General features: G+C 47.3%; 2 long non-coding RNA genes across 2 annotated transcripts; both read right to left on the bottom strand.

Moving 5' to 3' along the window:
• Positions 1–716: 716 nt before the first annotated feature.
• LOC119288876 lies at positions 717–2673 on the bottom strand. Its single transcript, XR_005141323.1, has 3 exons — positions 2589–2673; positions 2254–2338; positions 717–778 (listed from the first exon to the last, which is right to left on the bottom strand). It is a non-coding gene; the product is annotated as an uncharacterized LOC119288876 (long non-coding RNA).
• A 159-nt stretch (positions 2674–2832) lies between these two features.
• LOC119288875 lies at positions 2833–4196 on the bottom strand. Its single transcript, XR_005141322.1, has 3 exons — positions 3841–4196; positions 3027–3101; positions 2833–2853 (listed from the first exon to the last, which is right to left on the bottom strand). It is a non-coding gene; the product is annotated as an uncharacterized LOC119288875 (long non-coding RNA).
• Positions 4197–7861: the final 3665 nt, after the last annotated feature.

The raw sequence follows: 7861 nt of genomic DNA, 5'->3' as shown, positions 1-7861 counted from the left end.
GGGTACCTTTGCCGACAGTTAAGTTGTAGCTAACACCAATGCTGACAGAAGATGAAAGAGTCGGAGGACTTGTTGTGGGCAAAGGTATTGCCGACAGTTATTTACTTCCCAACACATTTTCAGTCAGCATACACCCTACATACGCCGACAGATGATATGTCCACATACACCCTACATATGCCGACAGTTTATCAGACAACATACACCCTATCTATGCCAACAGATAGCGTGTCCACATATACCCTACCTATGCCGACACTTTATTAGCCACGTACACCATATCTATGCCAACAGATAGTCTATCAACATACGCCCTACCTACACTGAGATAGTGCTTTTGCCGACTAATAAATTGCTGGTAAAGTGATGTGCAGCCAAACAATATATACAAGCTCTAAACAGATTCAATTATTATCCCCACATCCAGAAGCAGGTTCAAGATGAACACATATTGTACAACAATGAAATATATTCACAAACGTTCGTATACATTGAACACAAGTTGACAAACACATCAATCTTGATAAAGCATAGTTTTTACCATCTTAATAATCACCAAGAACACACAAGTCACAAAAAGATAGCATTATTTGCTGGTATGAGAAACTTCAACTAGATGATCCAGTACACACAAGTCTGTATCCACATGCACAAAATGCAAGCTCCAAAATAACCAAATCACCAAATGGTCTACAACACATAAGATCCATGATTACAAGTGGTTGGTCCATAAACGCTGCAAAGTCATCACGTCCATGTGCACCAGTTGGCTAAGTACCTGGAATTTTTGACAAAAAATTGTCAAGAAAGTGTAATCAGCTCAAGTTGTTCAAAGCTCATTTGTGGATTAACACAGTCAATCAATAAATCCTCATGATATCAACGGCTCACATGGTACTATACAGAACTATGTTCATGTGCTTGCAGTTTTATCAACAATGAAGGTATTGACCATCTGAAACAGAGATCATACAACCCAGTAGCTTATTTTATAGTCTATTACATAAGCATTCACTGAAGAAAAGACAAACTCCTTCGCAACCTCTCTAGATTTTTCATGATTAAGAGCTACATAACCTCCCACGGGAAAGAGGAAGCGTCCAGTACGAAAAAACAAAAGAAGAGTCCGGCACCTAACCCCCCACGCACAAGATAAGCGCCCTAGCATGTGAAAGAAAAAAACAGCCTGGACTCCTATTTGATGTGTCCTGTGGATTTAAAAAAAATACTAGCTCTACCAAATAGATAGTCCGAACATTAGCGTTCTATCATAATACAGTCCGTATTGCTTAGTGCGTCATGTTTAACTCAGACAAGGGTTTCACAAAAAGAATAGCTCTACCAAGTAGATTTGCACTTATACAAATCAAACTTATAGTGATGACAATGATATTAGGAGATACTTTTTTTATCTAATGAAGTATCTCTCTTCGCATTCTTTTTAAAAATAAAGCATTCCTACAATACATTTGTTTTCAACATAGTGCAGACACACACGCTCATACATACGCACATACACGTATCCATATAAACGCACGCACGCGCACCCTACCCCTAACCACCCAATCACATGTTGGTTCGCACCTACAATAGAATTTTAACTATAATAAATCATGCATGGACGACTAAGTACCAAAATATGTGCGCTTAGTGTCAACAATTTATGTTCTATCATGTTATGTACAACAATACCATGTAGACTTATGTTGCATTGCCATGCTAGGTAACCAAAGAGGTGCAGCCGTGCCAACAAAGATCTGGATACCAGCAAAAGCATCTAGACTTATGACACCAGAATATTTTTCCTAAAAAACAGCAGGATCATATTTCATAGAAATACAAACGCATACCAAGGGATCACTTTGAAATCTAGGAAAAAATTCAACAGACCCATGCATGGACATGTATATAAATTGTCTAACAGTCAAATACCTATAAAAGGGAGACGCTCATGGACAACCGCATACTACTAATCAGCAAGGCATCTCTCGCTGCAATCATTGGCCTATTTTCATTCACGTTGCAACCAATTAGCTTGGCCAAATGGATGCGTAAACTGGATTGGTTGGCTTTGGGAAGACCCCTATTGGTTCAGGCCCCTATTGCTTCTGTTCTAATACATAGTTGCTTTGGCAAGACATCAGTATGAATAAAGCCGATAAATATAGTATGCATGCAGATAGATCCTTCATACAGAGAAACAAATCATGTCATCTTGTAACTTCTAAACACACTAAAAGGCTAAAGGAATACCTTAGAGATAATTTACCATGATACCTACACTTTGTTCAATGCCCTTCTCGGATTTGTCATCCATCCAGTTTATTCTCTCAACCATCTACCATAAAATAAAAGTGGTGTTCAGCTGTTACGTAATGCCCAGTGAATTGATTCAAATACCGGTCATGAGTTGCACAAACATTAGCAGAGCATTTCCTAATACAACCAGTGAGCCACAGTTACAACGGCTAGTGCTGGTAGTAGTGAATTTAAATTACACATGACGCAATCACAGGACAAACTGAGCCATTCAGTTGCAAACTACGCTCTACACTTTGAAATAAGCCATTTGGGGTGCAGATACGTACTTAAATGGCAAAGAGCTTGGTGTTCAAGTTGTGGGAGTTGTGCCGAATGTGGATTGGTCGCAGACACATCTCAAGGTTGTTCTGTATATCCCACCCACACTAACAGATCAGCTGAAACAAAGCAGCCCAATTTCAGATTAGAGAGTTAAAAGTAGGCACATAAACCATAGCAGTAGTATAAGGGGCTCATGGAGAGTAAGAAGAAGAACCAGTGCCTATTCAGTTCCAAGTGGACTCGCCACACGTTGACTGAAAAATAGCTCATCTGCCAAGATAGTAAGGTGATACATATTAAAATTGTTTGTGATAAACTGAACCTTCATTTCTCGGGCCTAGTTTAAAATGATGGACTAGTTGAACTGGTTAACAAAAAGGAAATCCTGGACAAGCATCAGGATGGCAAAATGATGGATCCATCCATTCCATTTGCTGACTTACCACGTCATATCCTCAAATGGCTTGTATAACATAAATGAGGGCCCAACGGTGCCAGCGGCATGCCTCTAGCACAAGCTGAAAATAAAACAATGAAGCTTATCATCATATAATTATATGCCAGTGATAAACTTGCATGGAGCCACATACTGAATCTAAAGGATTAGGGAGTTGTGTTTTTGTTCTTCTATTCAGATTGGCCAAACAAAGGTGAAGACATGACATAAAGCATAACCATGTTGTAGATCAGCAATCAAGCTTACATGGCAACAATAAGATCCAGTGATAATAAGTTCCCAAGGTTTACATAGGATTTAGGGTGTAATATTCAGATGTTTCAAACAAGTGTTAAAACAGGACACCAGACCAACAATTTCCTACATGTCCATTCGTTTTCCCAATGACATATATATGCCATTGTCTCGATGACATTTTATATGCCAGTGTCTTTCTTGTGTCTCCAAATTAAAATCAAGGTTCACTTTTATAATATTTTGTTGAACTTCACGCACCAACAAAAGTATTACTGGATGCCTAACAAAGTAGTCGCACAACACAATTAACCAAATAAAGTAGCTGAAAAATTTCACAGAGAACTAAATGCATTAATAGTCTGCAATGACAACAATAGTGCATCAACATTAGAGTTAAACCAGATCCATAACAGAGTAACTGAAAATTTTCAGATCCACAACATTTTTAGAGAAATAAAGCATCACATAACAGACAAGAGCTTGTCAGACCAAACTAATAGATATAACCAACTAGGCAGGCACATGAGATGGCAAAAGATAATTTTTCCTGCGATGCAACATACCACATATGGAATCTTTCCCTGAGAGGAAGAAGAGGAGGGCGCTGTCTTGGTCCTTCCAGAGAGGAAGAATAGGAAGGATCTTTCCCTGAGAGGAGGAAGTGGAGGGCGCTGTCTTGGTCCTTCGAGAGGGCTAGCGGTGGACGGGGCTGTCGGTGGCCGCGTCACTAGGGAAGGCATGCATCGATGTGGTTAGGGGATCTGGGTTATGCTCACCGCCGGCGGTGGGAACTCGGGCAGCAAAGGGACAAAGGAAGGTAGGCGATGGAGGGGGCCGGGAGCTCGGGGCTATGGCCGCCGGTGGCGGCAGGGACAGGTCCGAGGACGGAGACCCCGAGAACGGCCGCGGCGGAAGTTGGGGGCAGGGGCAGAGTGGATAGGGTTAACGCGAGTGGATGTGAGGCTACGGGTTCCTTTGGGGTTGAAAACTAGGCCGGCCGCACTGAAATTTTTGGGCTCTCGCGCCTAATTCACGCGTCAATTGTTTCGCCTTTCCTTGCTTGACACGTGTCCACATACACCGACACTTAATCTGTGTCCATACACCCTAGCTACGCTGACATATATTATGTCGTTAAGCACATACCTACGTCGACATAAAAACTATCAGGACGTGCACATCTACCGACAGATGCTATGTCACTAAGTGGTTGCCGACATATACATTGTCGTTGCATGATTTCCGACACATAGTGTGTCTATTATGATGTACATTGGCCGACAAATGATCTGATTACAAAGCTTCAAAGCTACGGCGACATATCTCCCGTAGAGATTAATAGACCTTTGCCAACAAAAGTGTGTCACCTAACCTCTACCGTGGTGTAGTGTAACTTAAGCAAAAACCGATTGGTTTTAAAAATAAAACCCGCGGTTAACCGCGTACCGGTTCGACTAAAAAAACAACCTACCCAATCTAATCTAAGCCGTTGATCTTCAATCTAACGAACCAGAGGAGGTGCGGCGGCTTACAGCGGCTGGCGACGTCGGCGACGAGCAGAGGACGGCGGCGCTGCGTCAGTCGGTGGCGGGGCAGCGCCTACGACGGTCCTCGGTGTCGGGGAAGAAGACGGGGAGGTGCGGCGCGGCTTGGGCATCCGGATGGTGGCGTCGGCAGTGTCCGGATGGGGTGGGGCGAATACAGCGGCCTTCGGTGCTCTGGCGGCTCCGGCGTCAACGGTGCGGCGGCTTCGACGGGACCTAGGGGCAAAAACCATGTCAAACGGGTGCGCCTTGCCGCGGGAAATCATTTGACGAAGAAGGTGGAGGCCACAGTGGCTTACTGGCGGCGAAAAGGACGATGGAGCGGCGCGGGTCCGGCGAGATGCGAACGTCGACATCGGCGACTATGGGCGGCGTGGGGAGAAGCAAGATGGCGGCTTTGGAAGAGGGTGTCGAGGGGCTTTTATAGGCGAGGGCAGAGGGCTCAGGGTCGACGGGTAATCATTATTTGAGCGCGAGGCGGCCGGCGGTTGCGGGGGGCGAGGCGCGGGTGTTTATCCCGCGCGGTCCGGGAGGTTGGGGATGGCCTGACGGGTGGGGCACGCCTGGCAGCGGTAGCGAGAGGAGGTGAGCAAGGGCGGGCGCGGAGCGGTCGACCGGGCGGAAGCATCGGGCGCTGGGGCGTCGGCCTTGGGCCAAATGGCCAGCTGGGCCGGTCGGGCGCTCCTGGGCCGAACCCAATTTCGGTCCAGGCTGCATGCGTGTGTGTGTTTTTTTAACAAGAGACTAAACTGGCCCATAACTAATTCAAATGAATTACTAAAAACACCAGAATAATTTCTAAAATAACTATATAATATTTAGAACCTAATGAACATTTACTTAAGCACAGAACATTTTGAAAATAATTTCCTAATGCAATTAATGCACTTTTTGCAAATAAAATAATTACCAATAAACTCCAAAGCTTCAATTAATATTCAAAATAAAATTTCCCACTATTTTATATTTTGAGGAAGTCATCTTATCCCCTCTCATTTGTTTTTCTCGAGTAGAAAAAAATATTATTTGAATATTTTAAAAACTCCAAAATGCAAGGAAATATGATATGCATTGAATGATTCTATTAACATCCAAATTTAATAAAAATTGGGATGCTACATTGCGGGTTTCTTGGACGACGAAAGCTTGCTTCTCCGTGGACTACCGCCTGGCCTGCTGCGTCACGGGGTGTACGTTGGGGCACACCTTCAGGTGGTGCTCTATTACCTCTCTTGGGACCCCTACCAGCTGATTGGGCTCCCAGGCGAACACTCCCTTGTTTGCACGCAAGAACTTCACTAGCGCCTCCTCCCGACCAGGCTCAAGGTTGGCGCCTATGGTAAAGGTTGCCCTTGAGGACCCGTCCTCCTCAACCAGCACTTGCTTGGTTTCTACCTTGTCCTGAGTGAAGAACTGCTTCTTCTTGGTTGGCGCGGCTCCCTGGCCTTGGAGGTATCTGCGTTGGCGGGTCGTGCTGTCGTGGCGGCCTTGAGGGCAAGCTTGAGCGCCGCCAGGGCCTCCTTGGCATCCCGCTTGATGGTGAGGATACCCTCGCTCCCCGGCATCTTCATGAGGTTGTAAGCATGATTGGTTGCTGCCATGAACTGGGCAAGAGCTGGGTACCTGAGTATGGCGTTGTATGGGAGGGCCAATGCAGGCGATGTTGAAGTCGATGAGCTCGGTGCGGTACTTGTCACGCATGCCAAAGGTCACGAGGAGGCGGATCTGCCCCAGGGAGCGGGCGGGGCCTCTGCCAACCCCCGAGGGGCTTGCTGGGGTGGAGCTGCTCAAACGGTAGTGCACCCGAGCTGACGGTGGAGGCGGGATGGTGGGCGCGGACAACATCGGGAGTGCACCCGAGCTGACGGTGGAGGCGGGATGATCCTCTGAGTCGAAGGTTAGGTCAGCCTCAAGCAGGGCCCAGCCCGGCGGAGCCCCTGGGCGCCTGGAAGCGGCGCCGATCTAGCGAAAGTACGGCTTGACATGCCGATCTGAGGGTGGTTCTTGCGAACCGCCGAGAAGAGCTGCGATGATGGGGGCCGCCGGTTCCCCGAAGCGAGTGATGAAGAGGTTGCACAGCTCCTCCCAGGTGGCGATAGAAGACTCCGGCAAATGGAGGAGCCAGGCGCGCGGCGCGCCTACAAGGGCCATTGGGAACTAGTTGGCCATGATATTGTCGTCGCCTCGGGCTTCCAGAACGGCCTCCTCGTACGCCAGTAGGAAAGCTGACCGGTCCGCCGCGCCATCGTAGCACGGCAGCATCTCCGGCTTGAACTTGGGTGGCCACTGCACCTGCCGCAACGCAGGGGCAAGGGCTCGGAGCCCCCGAGCGGCGCCGTGGGCACCAGTAGATCTCGCTAGAGGGGCGCCCACCATGGGGGAGCGGGCGTGGGGATGGTGGAGCACGAACCAATGGAAGAAAGACTCCGGCGCACCCCTACCTAGTGCGCCAAATGTTGGATCACGGGTCCCAGCAAAACCCTTAAGGTTCAAACTCTGGGGTGCACACGAAGATCTCCCCCTACCGATCCACGTCCTAACTCAGCTAAGATCTTGCGAACTAACTCGACGAACTCACGACACAAAAGGGACACAAGATTTATACTGGTTCGGGCCACCGTTGTGGTGTAATACCCTACTCCAGTGTGGTGGTTGTGGATTGCCTCTTGGGCTGAGGATGAACAGTACAAAGGGAAGAACAGCCTCCTGAGGTTGAGGTGTTCTTGTGCTTGGCGAACTTGTGTGTGTGAGGATTCGATTCACCTTCCTAGCTAGGGTGGTGGCTAGTCATATTTATAGAGGCCCTGGTCCTCTCCCCAAATATTTAGCGGGAAGGGAGGCAACAACGACCAATTTGAAAGGGGATAACTAGTAAAACTTATCTTGACAAAAGTGGTCTTTGCCTGCAAAAGGATCTGATGATGACACCGCCTTGGGCTCCATGGTGACCTCTGTCTGCCGTCCTTCTGGTCTTGCTCTCGTTGCACCGATATGGAAACCTTTGCTTGATGCCTTGGTACTCCGCGCCTGCGCCTACTTC

Source organism: Triticum dicoccoides, chromosome 4A (assembly GCF_002162155.2).
Source record: "Triticum dicoccoides isolate Atlit2015 ecotype Zavitan chromosome 4A, WEW_v2.0, whole genome shotgun sequence".
NCBI lineage: Eukaryota > Viridiplantae > Streptophyta > Magnoliopsida > Poales > Poaceae > Triticum > Triticum dicoccoides.
Note: the sequence above shows the minus strand (reverse complement) of the source record. Positions and strands in the feature narration are given on the sequence as shown.